Source organism: Gymnogyps californianus, unplaced genomic scaffold (assembly GCF_018139145.2).
Source record: "Gymnogyps californianus isolate 813 unplaced genomic scaffold, ASM1813914v2 HiC_scaffold_67, whole genome shotgun sequence".
In the NCBI taxonomy this organism is placed as follows: Eukaryota; Metazoa; Chordata; class Aves; order Accipitriformes; family Cathartidae; genus Gymnogyps; species Gymnogyps californianus.
Window position 1 is genome coordinate 190,534 of NW_026114460.1, and position 22,210 is coordinate 212,743.

Genomic DNA, 22,210 nt, shown 5'->3' on the forward strand with positions numbered 1-22,210 from the left:
GTTGCAACAGAATAGTGCAACTTCAGCTAATAAATATGCATCAGGCATGCTTGCACGGGGGGTTCACGTGAGCAAATACTCAAGAGCAAATGGTAACAAGTGATGATGTGGCCAAAGCGTATAGGTTACGTAAACTGTAAAAATGAAGATGTGAGTAGTCTTGAAACTGTATATAAAGAATCAAGAGCAGAAAAAGGGGTACTTCTCGTGCTCCCAGCCAAGAGGCACCTTTATTGCCAGCCACAAAAGGGTTTTAGCTAGTGTGTACTTCTGCTGCCTTCTTTCCGGTATCTGCGCACGAACGAGAAGAAAACAAAATGTGAGCAAATCCTTTTTTGCTACCATCAGTGAATGCCAGGCGAGCGGTCGGAGGGAGGTGGCTGCTGCTTTCCTTTCTGCCTGCGCGCACCCCACGATGGCTCTGCCTCAGACCAGGCTCTTGCCCGATTTGGAGGCAGGAGGGTGTATCCACCATCCTGCGTAAACGGCTGCCTTCGCTGTGCCGGCAGGAGCCATTGCCCGTGGCCCCTTTTCCTTCTTCTGTAGAGCTCAAGCCCCCGGCGAAACCTCCAGCGGGACACAGGCAGCTCCTTCCTCTTCAGCCCCCGCCCAAGGGCACCACGACCAGGTCGTCCAAGAAACATGCAAGGGTGCTGCCCCGCGGGCACTGCCATTGCTGAGGACGTGTCCCAGAGACCCACATGGACCCGCCCCACAGGTCCCCTTCTATCAATCTCTGTACTTCCTGACATCACTGCAAAAGATACAAAGCATAGCTTCATGATTCCCGAGTTAATTTGAAGCGTAAAGGTCCTTTTTGTTTGACAGTCCATACTGGTGACATGGCTGGCTTGATCCTGCTGTAATGTATCCACAGGGCGACTCCTTCGAGCTTGACAGCTGTGTAAGTGGTGAGTAAAACCTGGAAAGGTCCTTTCCACTTTTCCTTCAACGGTTCGTCTGACCATGTCCTCAGATACACCCAGTCTCCGGGTCGGTATTGATGCACAGGCACGTCCAGGGATAGCGGTGCGCTCACAGTGCCATACCTGTGAAGAGAAGACAGAACCTTTCCCAAAGAGATAACATATTCTTCCAGGTAATGTTTCCCTAAAATTTCGAGATTAACTCCTGTTTCTGTCACCTGATAAGTTTTACCGTACATGATTTCAAAAGGACTCATCTTTTCTTTAGTTCTAGGCTGAACGTGTAATCATAGCAAAGCTAAGGGTAAAGCATCTGGCCACTTCATCTGAGCCTCTTGGCAAATTTTACTTATCTGTCCTTTCAGGCTTTGATTCATTCTTTCTACTTTCCCGCTTGCTTGAGGTCTCCATGGGGTGTGGAGATCCCATTTTACCCCTATTTTAGCTAAACTTTGAACGGCTTCTGCTATGAAGTGTGGGCCCCTATCCGAAGACAGCCCTATAGGTACCCCTATAGGTACCCCACATCTTGGGGGGGGTCTGGGCAGATCGGGGGGTCTGAGGGGATCAGGGGGGCGGCTGGGGAGAATGAGGGGGTCAGGGGGCCAGGGGGAGAATGAGGGGATCAAGGGGATCTGGGGGGGTCTGATGAGGTGGGGGCGGGGGGGAATCCAGGGGGTCTGAGGGGACCGAGGGAGTCCGAGAGGGTCGAGGGGAAGTGAGGGGGTTGGAAAGTCTGAGGGGATCGAGGGGGTCTGCAGGAAGTGGGGGGGTGTGGGGGAAGTGTGGGGATTGTTGGGCTGTGAGGGGATCAGAGGGGTTTGGGGGTGTGAGGGGATCTGGGGGCTCTGGGTGAGTAACTGGGGCATTTGGGGAGTCTGGGGGTGTGAGGGGAATGGAAGGTGTTAAGAGGGGGCACCTGTGGGGGATCGGAGGCATTTGGGGTGTGCGGGGGGGGTCTGAGGAAGCTGGGGCTGTAGGTGGGGTGTTTGGGGAGCTGGGAGGTGCTGGGGACTGTCTGGGGGGGGGCAACGGGCATCTCTGGGGGGGTTGGGAGTAGCTGGGGTATTTGGGGCGATGGTGGGAATTGGGGTGCCTGTAAGGGCCCAGGGCATTTGGGGGTCTTGGTGGGACGGGGCAGTAAGTGGGGTGTTTGGGGACGTCAGGGGTGTCCAGAAGGGACGTGGAGTCTTTGGGGAGATGGGGGGTGTGGGGGCAGGTAGGTGCCACGGGTGTCTGTGGGCTGAGGCGGGGTCTGAAGGTGTTTGGGGCAATTGTGGGGTATTTGATCACAAAGGGATAATAAGCAGCCGAGGAGAGGTGGGGTTTCAGCAGAGGCCGTTTGCGCCCCAGGCCTGGAACGAACCTGAGGTCTATGAGAGCAGCGATGTGTCCGAGGATGACCAGGCCGAGTTCGAGTTGGTAAGGCCTCGCCGGGGCCGTGCCGTGGGGTGGGGGCGAGCGAGTGTGCCCGTGCCCCCATCCCGCAGGCGTGCGGCGCAGGGGGACCGGCACCATGGCAGGGAAAGGGCTCATGTCCCCGCACACGCCCCCGCAGTACCACGTCCCCCCCACGGTGACATGTCCCAGCAACAGGGCACCCCCATCTCTCAGCCTGGCAGCCCTTTGGGGGGCCATGAAGCAAGGGCAGGGCACAGCCCCCACCCCACGCAGGGTGGGCATCCCCATCCCCGGCGTCCCCATCCCCGGCATCCCCATCCTGCAGAACGCGGCCGAGGGCAGCAGACGTGAGCAGCGCTGGCCAGCCCCCCGTCCCCGTTGGCTGGGCACGGGCAGTGCCCGTTGGGCAGCACACGGAGGCCGAGGGGGGCCTGTTGAGGCGAGTTCACCCCCATAAAACAGCTCCAAATGGCGTCATCGTCCCGCAGAGCAGCCCCGTGCCAGAGCCCGTCACTCCCAGGCCGTGGTCATTCTCCGTGGGGCTGCCACGCGGTGGCTTTGACGTGGGGTGACACTGGGGGCCCATCCTCGAGGCCGGCACGGCACGAGGGGCGCACCCAGGGGCTGCCTGGTGACCCCCGGCTCTGCCAATGAGGCTGCAAGCTGACGGGTGCTCGGGGATCACAGCCCAAACGGCTGCTCAGTGCCCCCCAGGCCCCGCTTCACCAGCACGTGCTCCCGGTTGACCCAAGCCGGGGAGGGGGAGCTGGGCCTTGGTGGCACGGAGGCGAGACCCGGCTTCTCCCCGCGGTGCAGCCAGCGTTTGTGGGGCACGTGGGGTCGGCACGGCCCCACCACATGTGGGCTGGCATGGCACCGTGCACTGCACGTGGGGCAGGGGCACGCCGGGCACCCGGCCCCCAATTCTGAGGGGGGCAAAGAGATCCCTTGCAAGAGCCAGGGCAGCAAGACACACTGAAACGGGTTGTTTCCAGCCAACGTTGCTCCCGTCAGGCCTTGGTCATGCCAAAATGGTGCCCGAGAATAGAGCGGTGCCCCCCGGCAGTGATGCTACCTGTGCAGAGGGGTGCTGCCCAGTGCCGGTCGCTGCCATCCTACCTCAGCCTGTCCTGCCAGGCTTTGCAGCATACTGCAGGGCTGGGCAGGACACGGGCAGGCGAGAGGGGCCAGGCTGAGCCCCCATCCCTGCTGCCAGCACAGCACGGGGCCGGCTGCTAAGCAGGGGACAGCTCGTGCCCCTCCAGGGACCGGCATCGAGGTTTGGCCCCCCCAAACTGCAGCCGATCCCTCCCTCCTACCCGCAGGAGCCCCGGGGACCCAGGAGGCGTTGGGCTGCTGCATGGGGGCCCGTCCTGCCCGGGGCTCTGCTCACATCCCCCCGGGGGGAAAAGAAGAGCCGGAGCTGGAGGGAGGTTATCAGAGCGGGGGCTCGGCCGCGTCGCCCCCAGACTCCAGCCGCATCCTGCTTGCACGCTTTCTCTGGGCACCTTGACCAGCGTGGCCCCGGCTGCCCCCAGCCCTGGCTGCCCCGGGGTGCCCGGCCAAGGGATCCAGCCAGCCGCTGCCCCCACTCTTGCAGCCTCTACCCCCGCCGCTGTCCTCGCCTCCGTGCTGGTGGCCCCCACGTCCCGCCTGGCTCCTGAGCCCTGGCGAGGGGCCGGGGGGGCCAGGTCGGCAGCAGCCTCAGCGCAGGGACATGGGTGATGGTAATGCTAGAACATTATTCTTTGGTGAGAATTCAAGGCAAACTGCCTTTGGAAGATCAAAGGAACGCAGTAACTCAGCATTGGTGACATTAACAATATTTACTTGTGCGTGGGACAAACCTTCTAAGGCGATTTTTGTCTCTCTCTCCCCCCTCTCCTCCTAACCTTGCTCTGGCTTTCTCACCTCTGGGAAACGCAAGGAGCTGGTAAGAGCCCGTCCGTCGGCCGCCGTAAACCTGTGCTCTGCTCGCGGGCGCTCGCCGCTGCCTCCCCGCAGCCGGACGGCCCCCTCTAACGCTGTTAGCGCTGCTCCCGCTGCTCTCACCCCCTCTTGTCCCACCGCAGCGTGCTGGGGCTCCCCGAAAGCGCTTCAGGTCCTGGGGAGGTGCCATGTCCTGGACAGCTCTGGCTGCCCTGGCAGACCCTTGGCTGGGTTCAGTCCCTGCGTGTCAGTCCCTGGGGGCTGCGCCCCTCTCCTGGGGAGGACAGGGCCGCCTTCACCCCCCGCCCCCATTTCTGTCTGTCCTCTCCCCAGCCCCGGCCCCAGACGGCCGCTGGCGGTGCGGGGAGGCGGCAGCTCTGCCGACAAACCCTCGAGGCTGCCTCGTCCCTCATGGCGAGCGTTGTGTGCAGGAGGAGCTCACCAGCTCCAGCGTGGAGCACCTCACCATCGACTGGAACGCCACCTACGAGAAGTTCAAGGCAAGCAGCTGAGCACCGAGGGAGTGGGTGAGCCAGGGGCTTCAGGGAAGGGTGGGCTGTGGGGACCCCGAGCTGACCCCGGGGAGGGCACAGCCGCCCTGGGTGTTTTGGGGTGACACCCTGCTCTTCCTCTTCCAGATTCCTCTGATAACATCAGCAAGCCCAGGACAACAGGCTACAAGTCTGGGGAGTGTGAAATTGTGAGTCCAGAGCACGTGGGGATGTGAGCCACCCCAGTGCACGGTCCCTCGTCCCCACTCAACTTGTAGAAGTTGATAGAGTTGGTCGAGCATGACTTGCCCTTGGTGAAGCCATGCTGATTTCTCTTGATGATTTTTTGTCACTCACGTGCCTGGAAATGGTTTCCAGGAGTAGCTGCTCCATCGCCTTCCCAGGGAAGAAGGCGAGGCTCACGGGCCTGGGGTTCCCTGGGTCCTCCTTCTTGCCCTGCTTGAAGATGGGGTAGACGTTTGCTTTCCTCCAGCCCTCCAGCCCTTCTCCCAGTCACCGTGACCCGTCGAAGATTATTGAGAGTGGCCTTGCAATGCCAACAGCCAGATCCCTCAGCCCTGGCGGGTGCATCCCATCTGTGCCCGTTCCCTTCGGGATGTCCAGTTTCCTTAAGTGTTCCTGGAGCTGATCCTCGTCTGCCAAGGGGACGTCTGCCTTGCGCCAGCCTTTCCCCGGCCGCTGGCACCGGGGATTCCTGACGGCCGGTGGGGCCGGTCGAGACGGAAGCAAAGGTGGCCTTCAGTGCCTCAGCCTGGCCCTCGTCCTGCGTGGCCAGGTCTCCCGCCTTCTTCAGCACCGGGCCGCCGTTCCCCCTCACCTTCCTTCCGGCACCTGGGTGCTCACAGAAGCCCTTCTTGTTGCCTTGGACGTCCCTGGCCAGGTTGAGTTCCAGCTGGGCTTTGGCTTTCCTAGCCTCATCCCTGGCTGTTCAGGCAATGTCTCTCCTCCTGCCAGGTTCCCTGTCCCTGCTCCAGCCTCTGCCTCCTTCCTTTGTGTGCCTGGGCTTCACCCAGGCAGCCTCCTGGCTTTTTAGCCTGACTGCCCCCTCGTTGGGACGGAGCACTCTGGAGCTTGGAGGAGGGGATTCTTGACCATCCAGCAGCTTTCTTGGGCCCCTCTTGCCTCCGTTGCCCGATGCCAGGGGACTCTTGCAAGCGGACCTTGGAAGAGGCCAGAGTGTGCTGTCCTGAAGGCCGGGGCTGTGAGCCCCCTCCTCCCTGCCCTCAGCATCCTCAACTCCGCCATGTCGTGGTCACTGGAGCCCAGGCTGCCTTTGAGCTCCACATCCCCAAGGAGCCCAAGCTCCTTGTTGGTGAAGAGGAGCTCCAGCGGAGCCCCTTTCCTCATTGGCTCCTCTGTCACTTGGAGGAGGCCGTTGTCGTCGATGCACTTAGGAGCCTCCTGGGCTGCTTCTGCCCTGCTGGGTTGTCCCCCCAGCAGGTCTGTCTCAGGTCCCCCGTGAGGGGCAGGTTCCTGGGCACATGAGGCTGCTCCTGCCTGGCTGGCGAGGGCCTCACCCGCTTGTTCTCCCTGCTCAATCCCTTTTCTTGCCTTTCTGCGCAGGTGTGGGCAGGCACTGAGGGGAGTTGGATACCAGCATCCCAGCCCCCCCTGCCCTGGGTGCCTGGTGCCGCAGGCAGGCCGTGAGCCCCCGCCTGACCCCCACGTTCCTCCCTCTGCAGCTCGGCGAGGGTCTTGGTGCCAAAGAGACGCCCCAGCAGCGGTACCAGCGGCTGCAGCACGAGGTGCAGGAGCTGTTCAGGGAGGTGGAGCAGATCCAGGTGAGAATCACCCCTGCCCTGGGGAGCAGTGGCGGGCACGCAGGGTCCCTTTCCCCCCACCCCGTGCCCAGAGCACTTGGATCAGCGGGCAAAGGCGGTTATTCCTGACTGGGTCACTGCTCAGTTTACCAATACTGCAGCAGAATTTCTCCCCTTCGCTGAGGCTCAGCAGCTACACAGGCTTTCATGATCTCGGCCCTTTCTTCCGTATGCTTTTAGTGGATTTCCGTTCTAAAACCGAGCCATTGGATTTTTACATCTTTTGAACTGAGAGGGAATAGTTCTGCTCCTATGCCACTCTTTGTTCCTTCCTCAGGGTAAAGGCCGCCTGTAGGTATCACCACAGGGAAAAGGAAATGACCGCTTACATTTCATGAAGCGTACGTTTAGTTCCTGGTAATTCCCTGCTTCAGAAGGACCACAGAAACAGTAAATGGACAAAAAGGGGGCAATTCTTCTCTAATGATAGCCTGGTGTACGTGCTTTTCAATGAAACGCTAAACACGGTGCAGGCATTACCTACCGTATTCGCATATGCTTCGCTGTTCTAATGGCATGAGCATTTTCCTGACTTGCTCAAACCTCTACCGTGAGTCAGTCCTCAGGGCCAAGGAGCAGAACGGCAAATGGACGGAGCGTAGTTCAAAGCTGAGTAAAAGTACCACTGAACAATGTACAAGCGTCGATGCTTTATTTGTCTAAATATGGTACTGATGACTCTCATGTATGAAGTTACCTCACGATTATTAAAACGAAGAGGAGGCACATCCAGTTCCTGGTGTGGATCCTCTCATCTGACCTGGGTCTCTCTTGCTGGGCACTCTCTAGTTCTTTCCAAGACTAAGAAGCTGCAGATAAGTTACTTAGGGAACAACTATTCTTCGTGAAGAATGGAGAGCCCCGACAGTGCTCAGGAGAACGCCTGTTGTATTTGCTTCACAGGGAATAGAACAGCAGTCTTCAAAACCCGCCACTGCCTTGGATAGCAAAGCCCCAAACTCAAGTACTTAGAAATATTAATAACGGGAATTAGTATACCTGACATTAGGAGGCCATTTATATCTATTTCAACTAACGTGTAGAGATAGCTGCTATGATGGCTTAAGAGAGCATTTGAAGATCGGTACTCTGCAAAGTGTTCCAGGTATTTACCGATGCAGGTCCCTGTAAGCAGATGGGGGGATGATCTCCTCTATTGCCGCCACTGATAAAAATCACAGCTAAAAACTGTCAAAAGACATTGATTTACAATCCAGGGATTTGAAACCTAATTTAAACCCAAACGCTAAGATTAGGATACGTGTCTCCCCTTTCTGTGATTGAAAGGAAACTCCTCTGCTTTCATGCTCGAGAGATTTCTTGCCAAGCGCTAACTGCCTTCACAAAATACTACACGCAGAGGCAGGAGTGAGTTAGCGCCACGTGATGTGAGTGACGGTAAATGGAACCGGGTCAGCCACGCCATCTGTCTTCAGATCTCATAATTTTTACATCAGGGATTTCTGACACCTTGGGATGAACGGTGCGGTATTGTAGCAATGGCAGTAAGAACTTTCTCAGTCATCTCCAACTCGGGCCATATTTCCGTCAGCTTTTCTCGGAAGATAATTGGTGTACCGCGAAGCCAACCTCTGGAAATTCCAAGTGTTCCTTTGAAAGCATGTGAAATTCCCCCCAAATTAGGTAGCAAATATCCCCTCTTCATTGACTTGCCAAGAAACAAAAGAAAAGCCAGGAGAACATTCCATGGGATCTAACAAGCACAAGGATTCAATATTTTAGGAAAAAAAAGTAATAACACTCAGTGAAACCAACTCAAACCAATACGAAAGTTAATCGCGAAACTGCAAATTATTTCTTTTTGTGGCGATCCATAGAGACTCCACGTCTGTATCATTTTTGTGGGCCTCCTATGGACCCGCTCTAACAGGTCCATGTCTTTCTTGTACTGAGGAGGCCAGAGCTGGATGCAGTACTGCAGGTGGGGTCTCATGAGAGTGGAGCAGAGGGGGAAAATCCCCTCCCTCCACCTGCTGGCCACGCTTCTGTGGATGCAGCCCAGGACACGATTGGCTTTCTGGGCTGCAGGCGCACATGGCCGGCTCATGTCCAATTTGTCATCCACCAGGATCCCTGAGTCCTTCTCCGCAGGGCTGCTCTCACTCCATTCATGCCCGAGTCTGTACTGCTATTGGGGATGGCCCTGAGCCCGGTACAGGACCTTGCTCTGGGCCTTGTTGAACTTCATGAGGTTTGCTGCACCACTCGGCTTGGTGTCCCCTGCAGACTTGCTGAGGGTGCACTCAGTCCCACTGTCTGTGTCAGTGGCTGTATGAATATGAAGAGATTCAATAGTATTGGTCCCAGTACAGACCCAGGAGGGACGCCACTCGGTACTGGTTTCCACTTGGAGCCATTGACTATACCTCTTTGGACGGGGCTATCCAGCCAGTTCCTTATCCGTGGAATACGGATACTCAATACTCCGACCTTGAAACGTGGAGTGGCGGCTGCCAGGACGCGGGGGGATACCAGGAGGAAGGGGGGGCACGCGGCAGGCAGGCAGTGACCCACGTGCTTCAGCTGTGGCCCTTTGAGCGGCTGTGTGCAGCGGCGCCGCATTCCAGAGTTGGCAGCCTCGGTCGCTCCGGCCTCCATCCGACAGGGCCTTTCCCCTGGGCAGCGAAACCTGCGAGCGGCTGGAGAAGCTGGCAGGGAGCAGGCGGGGCTGTGCTGGCCGCTGGCTGTGGGGTGAGCAGGGACAGGGCCTTGGGAAGGGGGCCACCGGCTACGAGATCGCTAGAATGGGCCCCATGGGATGGGGTGCAACCGGCAACGGGGCTGTGGGGACAGGGGCCACGGGGCTGTGGTGCCACCAGGGATGGGAGCCTGGGGAGAGGGGGAGACCGGGGTCATGGGAGGAAGGGAGGGGGCTTGGGGGGTCTAGTGGTCCGTGGGTGATAATGTTTGCCGGCCTCCGTGTAAATGTGTCCCCGGCTGCTGGAGCCTGAGTAGTCTCAGACATGCTTACAGGGATTGGCCTGCACTGGACTCGGTGTTCATGCAGAACTGTCGAGGGGGCAGTCTGCATGGGGTGGTCCTCCAGCCTGAAGGGACCTGCACACGGGGCTGCTTGATCCCAGCGCTGGGAGCCTGGGCAGCACTGGGGTCCCCGCTCCCAGGCCAGTCCCGCAGGGCTCCGTGCAGTACCCACACGCCCGGCTCCCTGATGCCCGCCCCAGCGGGCTGCGCACAGCGCTCTCACAGCTCAGTCCTGCAGGCTGCCGTACGCCCGGGAGGTGGCTGAGGAGCCTGACAAGGGGCTGAGGGACGAGCCCGGGTCTCTGGGCTTGTCTGCAGCACCTGCACCCTGGCTTTCGGGGGGAGCGCTTAAAGCACCACTGCCTCTGGACTCACCCCCGTGGAACTACAGCCTGTTCTGAAGCACCGCAGGTCACTGCCATCAGCAGCTGGCAACGCCCAAGTGCAAAAAGGCAATTCCCTGCTCTAATTCACTGTTAAAACTCCCCAAATTCTCCCAACGCTCTCTTCCTGCCCAGAGCGCAGCCCATGCCACCGCCTGGCACAGGAGGAGGTGGGTAACGGCACCCACGGTGCTGAACGGTTGCCAAAAAGGTGGAGTAAAAAAACTACCATGGCCTGAGAAGACGGTGGTTCCACCTGATTACACAGCATCATGGATCCTCCGGGGACGGAGGGAGAGAGGGCAGGCGAGGCTGGCACGCAGGGACCTGGCTTGCGGCAGGCAGGGTGGTGGCACCCAGTGCCTAGCCGATGAGACTGGGCCTGGCCTCGAGGGGCTGCGGGAACCGGCACGCGGGGCAAGACCCTCTCCCTGCGCCCCGACAAACACGCCCGAGCACGTGGAGGTGGAGATAGAAGAGGCTTTATTGAGGGGGGCGGTCAAAAGGGCAGTAGCCCCTCACTGACCACGGGAGGATCTTTCCCAGTGCATACGCCAGGTCGACGTAGGTCTCCTCACACAGCACACGCAACAGCAGGCGGTAGAAGAGCTCGGGGTCGAACCAGGAGGCGTAGAGCACCGCAGCAGCCAGAGCGAAGCCGATGGCCAGCTCCAGGCTGACCAAGAGCAGGCAGAGTGTCCTGCGGGGCAGAAGAGGGATGGGAGACAGGGCAGGGTGGATGCATCCCAACCCCATCTTGCCTGCGGGATGGAGGGGGCCGTTCCGGGAGCCCCACGGACTGCCTCCCCAGCCGTTGCTCATTGCTCCCTCGAGCAGGGTGGGACACGGCACTCCGCAAGCCCGGGAAAACACCCCGGCCCAGGGAAAACCCACGCTGTGCACTTCCCATCTGCAAAGGCCACAGCCGGCCAGCAGCTCCCCAGCAGCCCGGACTTGTGAGCCCCGCCGGCTGGAGCAGGCGTCTGGCCCATCCCACCCGCTGCCCGGGAGCCCCCTCGCCCGGCCGCCGGCTGCGGGGACCGTGGGGATCCTCTGCCCTCACCCTCCTCTCCCCCGTCAGGGGCCTTCCGCTGCACGGCGGACACAGGACAGGTCGTTGGTGAGTGCTCGCCAGACTCCTGCCCAGCAGCACCGAGGTTCTCCCCCAGATGCTCCCCTGCCTCCGGGAGCAGCCCCCTTTATACCCACCGGGGCGCCCGTGTCACAGGCCCAAGGTGACATCACAGTGACACAGCCACCACTGCCCACTGTGACACGGCCATCACCTCCCTGGGGCTGCCGCCAAGAGCTGATGTGGGGCCCAGCCACGGGTACCGGGGAAACAGGGCATCACTCTCAGCACCCACTCGTAGCGCACGGCCGGGAGCGACCGCGGGCACTGCGTGTCGGCGTCTCCCCGCGGGGTTTGCCTGTTCCTTGACCATCCGGCTGCCACAGCTCCCCAGCCCAGGAGCAAGCAGGAGCCAGGCTGCTGCTGGAGTTGCTGCTGCTGTAACGCGTAAGCTGTCACACGTGAAGTAATCTTATCTTGTATGTATCTAGAGGATTACAAAAGGACGGCGGATCACTTCAGGATGGTCTGGAGGCCGGTATAGCTGGTGCATCTTGAAGGAGGATGCAGACAGACAGTCGTTAATCAACTTCACTTAGAGAACTTTGCAACAGACTCAGCAGTATTGTGGAGTTAACTTAGCCTTCAAATGAACTGTCTCATTAGAATACTTAGAATCTACTCTGGGGGTTCCGCTGGCCAGGCGCCCATGCCCGTGTGTCAGGGCTAACGGGGCACCCGCTGTTAATGGGGTGCCCGGTGCTGACGGGCCGGGCCGGCTCTCCCCACAGCCGAGGTGCCCACGGGGACGTACCGGCAGCTCTTCCAGCCCGAGCAGCTGATCACGGGCAAGGAGGATGCGGCCAACAACTGCGCCCGTGGGCACCCCACCATCGGGAAGGAGATCATTGACCCGGTGCGTGACCACATCCGCAAGCTGGTGGGTACCAACCCCGGGTGGGGCCGGTGCCGCCGCAGCCGGTGGGGAAAGGGGAACCCTCCGGTGGGACCGGGGCGGCAACAAGAAGCCAGGCTGTGCCTCCAGGGCCCGGGTGCGTTTCATGGTTCTTGGCAGCCTGGCAGCCTGCAGCAGGTCGGGGCTCCCTGGGGGGTCTGGATCCCGTGAGTGGAGATCAGGGTCAGCCCCTTCCTCTCCCCACAGGCTGAATCCCCTGCCTCAGGACCCTGCAAGCCCACCGCAGCTGCCAGCCCAGGACCTGCGCCCCGAGGGTGGAGCGTGCCTGGGGGCGAGATGGGGCTTGGGGGGAGCCTGGCTCCTTTGTGCCCTTGGCAAACCCGTATTTCATCCCTTTTTCAGGGTCATGTGAGGATTCTCCTCCATCCGGCTCTGGGCCTTCTTGACCAACTGCTTATGAGCAGCAGTGCCAAGGGTTTAACTCGTGCTGGGGCAGCGCATGCCCTGGGAGGGGAGTGCTGGTGCCCAGCAGACCTCGATGGCTGCCAGCCTCCTGCCCAAGCGGTGCCCCCAGGATGGCGGCTCTGGACCCCCAAACACGCTCCTGGAAAGCACCGTGGGTTTCCTCGTCCCCAAAGCAGAGCGCCTGGGTCGTGCTGGGCGCAGGCGCCGCACGGGCCGGCTCCTGCAGCAGGAAGGAGCCGAGTGTCCCCCAGTCCCTGCGGGAAGGGGCCCCTTTCCCAAGGGCCGCTCGTGCCGATGCACAGGGCGCTGTGGCTGGAAGCGGAGCTGGGGCGCTCGGGCAGGTGCCTGCCCCTGCCTGCGTCCCCGAGCCAAGAGTCCCCAAAGGCCCGAGATCCTGGGCTGAGTATTTGCCTTCCTGGGCAACTCGGTAGCAGCTTAAATTCACAACTGCTGACAGATCGCTCTTGTTTTCTCTTCCCTTCTTCCAGACTGACCCGTGCACGGGGCTGCAGGGCTTCCTGCTCTTCCACAGAGTCGTGGTTTAAGCCCAGCCGGCAACTCGGCCCCACACAGCCGCTCGCTCAGTCCGCCCCCCCCTCCCCGGTGGGATGGGGCAGGAGAATCGGAAAAAAACCTAAAACTCGTGGGTTGAGATGAGAACAGTTTAATAACCAAGATAAAATATAATATTAGAATCATCATCATCATCATCATTGTAATGAAAAGGAATATAACAGAGAGAGAGAGAGAGAAATAAACGCAAGAAAAAAACAAGTGACGCACAATGCAATTGCTGACCGCCCGCTGACCGATGCCCAGCCGATCCCCGAGCAGCGATCCACCTCCGGCCAGCCTTCCCCCCGGTTTATATACTGGGCGTGATGTCCTACGGTGTGGAATATTCCTTTGGCCAGTCTGGGTCAGCTGTCCCGGCTGTGTCTACACCTACGCCCCCATCACCTCGGCCAAGAAGGCCTACCACGGCAGCTCGCGGTGGCGGAGATCACCGGCGCTTGCTTCGAGCCAGCCAACCAGACAGTGAAGTGCGACCCGCGGCACGGCACGGCCATGGCGTGCTGCCTGCTGTACCGTGGGAACGTGGTGCCCAGGGATGTCAAGGCCGCCATCGCCGCCATCAAGACCAAGCGCAGCATCCAGTTCATGGACTGGTGGCCCAGCGGTTTCAAGGTGGGCATCAACTACCAGCTGCCCACGGCGGTGCCCAGCGGGGAGCTGGCCAAGGCGCAGCGTGCTGTGTGCGTGCTGAGCAACACCACGGCCGTGGCCGAGGCCTGGGCCCACCTGGACCACGAGTTTGACCTGATGTGCGCCAAGCGGGCATTCGTGCCCTGCTACGTGGGGGTGGGCATGGAGGAGGGGGAGTTCTCGGAGGCGTGGGAGCCCATGGCTGTCCTGGAGAAGGATTACGAGGAGGTGGGGGCCGACAGCATGGGGGGCGAGGAGGAGGGCGAGGCATACTGGTCCCTGTGCCTTCTGTCTGCTACACCGCGGTGCTGTTCACTGGAATTGCTCTTTCCAGTCTGGCCTCGTTTCTTGTCCCAGCACAATCTGCCTGGCGGTGACCTGGGGGGACATCCCCAGGGGAGGGGGGGTCCTGGCTGAGCTGAGCTGAGCTAGCCTGGGCTGGCTGCCCGGCCCTGCTGCCAGCTGGCACAGGGGCTGTGCTGGGGGGGCTGGGGGGCTGCGTGGGACTGGGGTCCCTTGGCTGGGTCCTGTGCTCTCAGCTGGCTGTGCCCTGCTGGGCTGCCTGCCCTGGGGGGGTTCATGTGTCCCCCCGCTATTGTCCCCAGGGGTCCCTGTCACATGGGTGGGTACCAGGCGGGGTGAGGAGCCCTGGGAACAGCCCCAGGGAGGCTGGGAGCCCCCGGTGCCCCGAGGAGGGGGCTCACCCTGCAGCCCTGGGGAGGGAGCGGGGCGTGCAGCAGGATGGGGCTGGGGGATGCCCCAGGGATGTTGGGCTGGGGCCCGGGGGAGGCACCGGAGCCACTGGGGAGGGCAGCGTGGCAGGCACCGGGCTGCGCTGGGGAGGGAGCGGCCGCAGAGCGGGGAGGGGACCGGGGGATGCCCCGGGGGGCCTGGGGAGGGAGCGGGCGTGTACTGGCGAGGGGGCCGGGGATGCGCCCAGCAGCCGCTGGCAAAAGCGGCGGGGATGCACGGGGAGAGGCGGGGCGCTGGGGAGGGCCCCGGGGTAGGGGACTGGGAGGGACTGGGAGAGCAGGGCTCTGCAGCAGGGCGGGGCACGGGCAGGGGCATGGCGGGGTGGGGGCACTGGGAGGGCACTGGGCCGAGCAGTGAGGGGGGAGATGGGGCCGGGGCAGGGCTGGACCCCCTGGGGGAGGAGCGTGGCCCCAGCCCCGGGAAGGGGCAGCCCTGGGGTGCCCCCGTTCCTGCACAGCCCGGCCAGGACCAGCCCCTCCCGCAGGCCCCCCAGATCCTGGGGGGCCCCACCCGCGCCCTCTCCCACCGCCCGGGGCTGCGGGGCTGCCGTGGCTTAAGGGGGCCGTGCCGTCAGTGTGGTCTCGACTGTCCCCTCGGCTAGTTCGGCTCAGCCGTTCCGGCCGTGCCCCCTCGCAGCTTCTTGGGCAAATTAACCCTCTGCCAGCCAAGGCCAGGCCGGGGGCCGTGAGCCCACTGCAGCCCCCCAGGACCCCCCACTGGGACACGCTCCTCCCCGGGGGTCCACTCCCCATCCCCACCCTGCTGCATCCCCCGCTCCCCATCCCGCTGCATCCCCCATCCCATCGGCCGCCGGCTCCCGCAGTGCCAGCCTTGACCCACGGGCATGGGCACCCGGCCGGCAGCCCCCCCCACGGCCGCCAGCCCCCACCCCCAGCTCGGCTCCGTGCCGGAGGAAGCTCCGGCAGCTGGGAAGAGTTTCCCCCGTCGCGGCCGCTGCTGGTCGTGCCCGGGCCGGGCTGAGAGCGGGGGCTGCCCCCGCCATCTCCCGCGGCTCACCCGGCATCTCATCCCACGCGTGCTCCCGGCGAGGAGCACGCCCTGTCCCCAGGGAGAGGGCGGCAGTAGGGTCCCCCGGCACCCCCACGCCCCCCTCGGGGCAGGTTCCCCTCCCGGCTCAGGGAGCCCTAGGGGCGGCCGGGGGGGCTGCGGGGACGTGTCCAGGACCTGCGTGGGAGCCCGGGCCACGCGGTGCACCCCGGCGTGTCCCCACACGGAGGGGCAGGGAGCCCGGGGGGGATGGGCACAGCTCGGGGGTGGGAGCAGCCAGGGCAGCGAGCCCCGGCCCGGGGGGCCAAGACCTCTGCATGCTCTGGGAGCGCCTGGCCCAGTGCTCCGCTGAGTCGCAAAGGCACAAGGAGCTGCTGCGGTGTCTGGTAGGTGTGGAGTGGTCCCCTTGTCCCCGGGGGCTGGGGCTGCGAGACCCGAGCCCCTGACCCCTCCTTTCCCCACGCAGGGGAAGAAGCAGCAGGAGCTGCAGGAAACCATGGAGCAGCTCGGCATGCAGGCCAGTGTCCCCTCCTCTGCCCGTGTCCCCCAGCCGCGGCGGCCGGGGCTGTGTCAGGGGCTCAGTGCCTCTGTCCGGCTCCTCTTCCCAGAACCGTGTCGTGGCGCGGTGTTTGGAAAACACCGGCCAGGAGCTCCAGCAGCTGGAGGGGGGACGAGGGCCAGCGGGACCTCGAGGTGGTGGCGCCGGCTCTTCCCAGTGCCTCCCCAGGCACCCGCCATGCTGTGGGGGTGGGATGTGGATGTCTGGGGGCTGGGGATGACCCTGGGGCTGGGGGGGGCCCTCAGGATGGGGGGAGCAGGGAATGCTGGGGTCAGGTAGGGAGTCTGGGAGTGGGATGGAGGGACATTTGGGGAGAAGGGTGTTTCTCAGGAGGCTGGGGACACCATGTGTGGTTGACACTGGGGGGGATGACCCTGGGGAGGTGGGGGGCACCCTGGGGAGGCGGGGGGCACTGCTGGGAGGAGGGATCCCCCTGGCTGGGGGTTCCGGCAGAGCCGTGGGCCCAGGTTCGCTCCCCCCAGCTTGTGTCCCCGCTGCTGCGGTGCCTGTGGCAGGAGCTGGCAGAGCCACCCAATGCCTTGGCCAACCTGTGCTTGGTCTGGAGCTCCCTGACCGTGTTAGACCTGGCCCCCCCACCCGCAGCAGTCCCCCTGCCCCTTGCGGACGCCCGTAGGGGTAACCAGGACCCTGACCTGCCGGGGGACCAGGATGGGGACGACGGGGATGGATGGGGACCAGGATGAGGATGACGGACCCACGGATGCTGCACAGATAATAAAATAGTTGATGCTGCACCTTGTTGTAGGGTCTCTGGGGTGCCTTGGGCCCTGAGGGGACAGGGGGTGCCCGGGGGATGGGGACAGCACTGCGACACCCCGATGCCCTTGGGGGTGCTGCCATGCGGAGGGGGCACTGACAGGGGTGTGGGGGTGTTTTTGTGGGTGGGGGACTCCCTAACTAGCGAGCTGGGCCTTGCTGCCCTGGGTACCCACGGGGGGTGCTCACGGGCTGGGTTACATGGGGTGGGCACACGGGTGGGTACCCACGGGGGCTACACACAGGCTGGGTTACATGGGGTGGGCACACAGGTGGGTACCCACAGGGGGAGCTCACAGGCTGGGTTACATGGGGGGGCACACGGGTGGGTACCTACGGGGGGCTACACACAGGCTGGGTTACATGGGGTGGGCACACAGGTGGGTACCTCACGGGGGCTACACACAGGCTGGGTTACATGGGGTGGGCACACGGGTGGGTACCCACGGGGGGTGCTCACGGGCTGGGTTACATGGGGTGGGCACACGGGTGGGTACCTACGGGGGCTACACACAGGCTGGGTTACATGGGGTGGGCACACAGGTGGGTACCCACAGAGGGGTGCTCACGGGCTGGGTCACACGGGGGGGCTGCACACTCCCGCCTGTGCGAGTACCCCTGGGCTGAGCTCCGTGCAGGCACCCCTGCGTGGCTGTGGGGGTCCCCTGTGCCCGTGCCCTTCGGGATGCCCAGGGCCTGCAGTGTTCCCGGAGCTGATCCTCTTCCGCCAAGGGGACGTCTGCCTTGCGCCAGCCTTTCCCCGGCTGCTGGCACCGGGGATTCCTGACGGCCGGTGGGGCCGGTCGAGACGGAAGCAAAGGTGGCCTTCAGTGCCTCAGCCTGGCCGCGTCCTGCGTGCTCCCGGCCCGGCAGCCATCCCCCCACGTCTCCGCCATCCCCCCAAGATCATGGCCCGGCAACTGCCCCAGGGCTCAAACCCACCCTTGCCGGTGGTGGCCCCCACCCCAGGGAAGCCCCCACACTGGGGCGACAGCATTGGTGCTAGGGGACGCACCCGGGGCTCCCTCCCCACTGCCCACGCCCCAGGCTGGGGGGTCCCGCTGCCCCCGTTACCTCAGCCTTGGGGCCGCATCTGCTCAGGGTTAGTTTAGCGCAAGGTTCTCCCTCACCAAAAACGAGGTGCCCCCCCTTCCTGTCCCCCAGGACCACCAAGAATCATCTCCGCCAGCCTGGGGGGGCCGTGCGCCCCTGGCCCGGCCCGGCCCCACCCACTCGGGGTCGTCCCCATCCCCACACACACACACTACCCCCTGCCCCACGGGTGGCAACAAGGAGACGTTCCCCCCGTGGGTCACAGCTTTCCAACAGAGCGATTGGATTTCGGGCAAGGAGGAGGCTGCGAGGGGGGCTGGGGGGGTTTAGGCACCCCTAAAAGATGGATTTAAAACCCCGCGGCTGGGCCCCGCTTGTGCCCCACAGCCCGAAGGAGATGCCGACACGCATGCGTGTGGAGCTGAGCTGTTTATTGGGGTAAATCGGGGGGGCCCAGAGACACCCCCCCCGCGAGGTGGGAAGGGAGGGGTGGGGAGGACCCCTCCAGCCCCATGCTCTGCAGCGGGGCAGAGCCAGGGTATATACAAGCAGGGGCTGGTACCTGCGGGGGCAGGGAGTGATTCCCAGGGGGTCACAGGGCCTGGGGGGGGCAGGGATGCCCGGTGCGGGGGGTCTCCAGGGTGCTCTCACTTCTGCAGCCGCTTGATGCGGGCGTCTATCTCCGCAGAGTTCTCCTCTACGATGGCCAGGTTCTCCTTCATTGTCTTCTGGAGCTGGGGGGGGCAGTGGGGAAGGGGATGAGCAGGGGGGGCAGGATGGGGACCCCACTCCACCCCACCGGCTGTTGCTGGGACCCACCTCCGCCAGCAGCACGCTGTTGTCCTTGAGAGCCCCAGCCGCCTCCTGCTGCGTGGTGTCCAAGTGCACGAGGACCTGCCCGAACTGTGTGGCTGGGAGGGAGGAGAAAGCTCAGGGCTGGGGGGGGGAGCGGTGCCCCCCCACTCGATATGCTCCCGCTCACACCATGCCACTGTCCCAACAGCCCCTCCAGCCCCTCACCTTGCTCATGCAGGTCCCGCAGGGTCACCAGCCTCTGCACAACGTCGGGCAGGGTGCTGGCCACGGGGTCCCAGCGCTGCATCGTCTCATAGATCTGGTGGATCTGGGGGACGGGGTGGGACAAGAAGTGGGGGGGTCCATATATCCTGCCATGCCGGCACTGCCTTTGGGGGGCCCTCCCCACCAGCTCTTACCTTGCTCTGAGTGTCGGCATCTTGCACAGTTGCCTTGTGTTTGGCAATTTCATTCACCTTCGCCAGGACGCTCTGGGGAGGGGGAGCAGATGTGAGACCCCAAATCCAGCAGTGCCCACCCCCAACTTCACAGCCTCGGCCAGGGCCGTCCCCTGGCTCTCCCGTGGCCCCGTGACACCCAGCGCGCCGTTCCCTCCTTCCGTCCCCCCCTCACCTGCAGCCGGGCCTCCACTTGGTCCAGCACGGCCACGTCCAGGACGTTGACCTTGGCCTGCACGAGCTGCAGGGTCTCCTGGGGACGGAGAGCAGGGTGAGGGGGACACGGCAGCACCCTGGGACTGCCCCGCCCAAGTGCTCTGGGCACGGGGTGGGGGGAAAGGGACCCTGCGTGCCCCCCAGCCCCTGCCTGACTCACCATGAGGCTGGTGCCCTTCAGCCCGACTGACAGCGGGTGCTGTGGGGAAGGAAATTGCATCAGTGGGGCAGGATGGGGGGCAGGAGAGTGGCAGGGCAGGAGCCCCTGGCCCCTCACCTGGCTCTCGGGCTCGCACCGCACCGTCGCCTCCAGCTGCGCCAGCCGCTTCTCCAGCTCCGCGATCTGGGGGGGAGATGAGGGCGTCAGACGGCGGGACACCCCATTTTGGGGTCAGGCACAGTGTGCCCCCCTCGCCATGCTCACCTTGGCCGTCTGGGCAAACTGCTCCTGCTCCGGCTTCCAGTACAGCTCAAAGGTGACGGCGTCTCCGGTGGGCACCGGGGCTTTGGCGGGGCTCTTCCCCAGGCAAGCATGGGCTCTGCCTGGGCTAGAGCAGAGGGCTGGTCTTTACCTTTCCCCATCCTGGGCTGTCGTTTCCCGCCGCGGCTGGATGCTGGATCCAAACGGGGGCTGGAAGCTGGAGCCCGGCGCTGGAGCCCACGCGATGTGGCTGTCCGTGCACATGTGCACACTCGTGGTGCACACGCGTGTCTGTGAGTGTCTGCGTGTGCCTGCTGGGAGTACATGCGCAGCCTGGCTCCTCCTCGGCTTGGGCTGGGGAGCTGTGGCAGCCGGACGGCCGCGGGACAGGCAAACCCCGCGGGGAGATGCCGACACACGGTGCCCGCGGTTCCTCCCGCCGTGCGCTACGAGTGGGTGCCGAGAGTAATGCCCTTTGCCCGGGGGCCGCAAAGGATGGAGTTACTTTTCTTCCTAGCAGCTCTCATGGTGCTGGGTCTTAGATTTGTGAGCAAAACAGCATTGATAACCCCCCAGCATTTGAGCTGTTGCTGACCAGTGTTTGCACAGCGCCAAGGCTGCCTCTGTTTCTCAGTCTGCTCCCCCAGTGAATAGCCTGGGGGATGTGCAAGAGGTTGGGAGGGCACACAACCCCCTCCCAAGGCAAATGACCCAAACTAACCAAAGAGATAGTCCATGCCATCTAATGTCTTGCCCAGCAGTAAAAAGGGAAAAGAGGGGGTTTAGGGAAGTCAGCTAGCTTTTGCACGGGAAGTGGCTGGGCATCAGTCTACCCGTGGAAGCTGCTGAGCGATGGAAGGCTCGTTCTCCAGGCCGGGTGGAAGTGGGCCACTGCAGGGAGCAGCTGGCTCCGGGCATGCTCGGACTCCACCTCCAGGCTGACCTGGAGGGCACGCAAGCTGGAAACAAGGGGGTCAGGCAGGACCCGACGTCGATCTGCACTGTGGCTCTGCAGACTGGTGGTGGCCTTTCAGAGGCCTCCCTGGACTCATCGGGGAGTGCTCACAGCCTTTTTGGCAAAGACTCTGTGAGCGCTTTCCAAGTCGGCCCCTTTTCCGACAGGTCGTGCCTTGGGTTTTCTGACGCAGAGGCACTCCTTGGCTCTGCGCTAGGACTCAGTGTTCATGCAGAACTGTCGAGGGGGCAGTCTGCATGGGGTGGTCCTCCAGCCTGAAGGGACCTGCACACGGGGCTGCTTGATCCCAGCGCTGGGAGCCCGGGCAGCACTGGGGTCCCCGCTCCCGGCCAGTCCCGCAGGGCTCCGTGCAGTACCCACACGCCCGGCTCCCTGATGCCCGCCCCAGCGGGCTGCGCACAGCGCTCTCACAGCTCAGTCCTGCAGGCTGCCGTACGCCCGGGAGGTGGCTGAGGAGCCTGACAAGGGGCTGAGGGACGAGCCCGGGTCTCTGGGCTTGTCTGCAGCACCTGCACCCTGGCTTTCGGGGGGAGCGCTTAAAGCACCACTGCCTCTGGACTCACCCCCGTGGAACTACAGCCTGTTCTGAAGCACCGCAGGTCACTGCCATCAGCAGCTGGCAACGCCCAAGTGCAAAAAGGCAATTCCCTGCTCTAATTCACTGTTAAAACTCCCCAAATTCTCCCAACACTCTCTTCCTGCCCAGAGCGCAGCCCATGCCACCGCCTGGCACAGGAGGAGGTGGGTAACGGCACAGCAGCTTGCTGGGGCAGCCACAGGAGGTGCTGCTCTCTGTGCTGCCAGGTGCTTCTGGCCCCTTGTCTCTGGGAGCTGCAGGTGGGGGTGGGGGCCAACCCACAGGGCTTTTCCCTCCCAGGCGGCGGCACAGCAACCCCCTCCCTGGGTAGCCCCTCTGAGGTCATCACGGGCATCACCAGTCGCCTCTTGGGAGGTCATAACCAGCTGCCCTCCATAAAACCCCACGCTGCAGAGGTGGGCAGCAGCACGAAGCAGAGCGCTTTCAGCAGCTAGCGGCACATGCCCGGAGAAGAGGCGCTTGGATCTCGGGAGGAGAGCAGGCTTTTCCCTCCGCCTGGCCAGTGTGCTGGGGTTGCGGAGATGCCAGCCGGGTTGGGCAGGTGGGTGCAAGAGGGCCCAGAAAGCAGGGAGGGATCAGGCCAGAAGCCTTGTGTTCTGCATCGCTTCCCGGCAGGAGCAGGCAGCCCCAGAGCATGGGGCCCATTCTAGCAATGGGCCACTACTGCTCTCCAGCCGGGCAGCCCGGCAGCCCCATTCCGGGGGCACGGCCCTGCCCTTTCTCCAGGGAGAGCCAAGCGGGGCCAGGCTGCTGCCCCTGCGTCAGGCCAGAGGTCTTTGTGTCCCAGGGGTGGTGTGCAACGGGCCAGACCTTCCCGAAGGCCCGCGGGCCCTCGGGCTTGCAGCTGTGCTGAGCACAGGAACCTGGTAGCAAGCTAGCTCCCAAGCGGATCCCCGGCAAATATGCGTCCCAACCTTGGGCTTTGGGAACAACAACGTTGCCTCTCTTTTAGACAACGCAGCA

General features: G+C 63.1%; 1 long non-coding RNA gene and 1 pseudogene across 1 annotated transcript; both read left to right on the forward strand.

Annotated features, from left to right (window-relative positions):
• Nucleotides 1–4,893: 4,893 nt before the first annotated feature.
• LOC127029087 (uncharacterized) lies at nucleotides 4,894–8,132 on the forward strand. The gene is made up of 3 exons (XR_007768126.1): nucleotides 4,894–4,956; nucleotides 6,451–6,549; nucleotides 6,866–8,132. It is a non-coding gene; the product is annotated as an uncharacterized LOC127029087 (long non-coding RNA).
• A 3,623-nt stretch (nucleotides 8,133–11,755) lies between these two features.
• On the forward strand, nucleotides 11,756–14,275 carry LOC127029059 (tubulin alpha chain-like; annotated as a pseudogene).
• The last annotated feature ends 7,935 nt before the right edge of the window (nucleotides 14,276–22,210 follow it).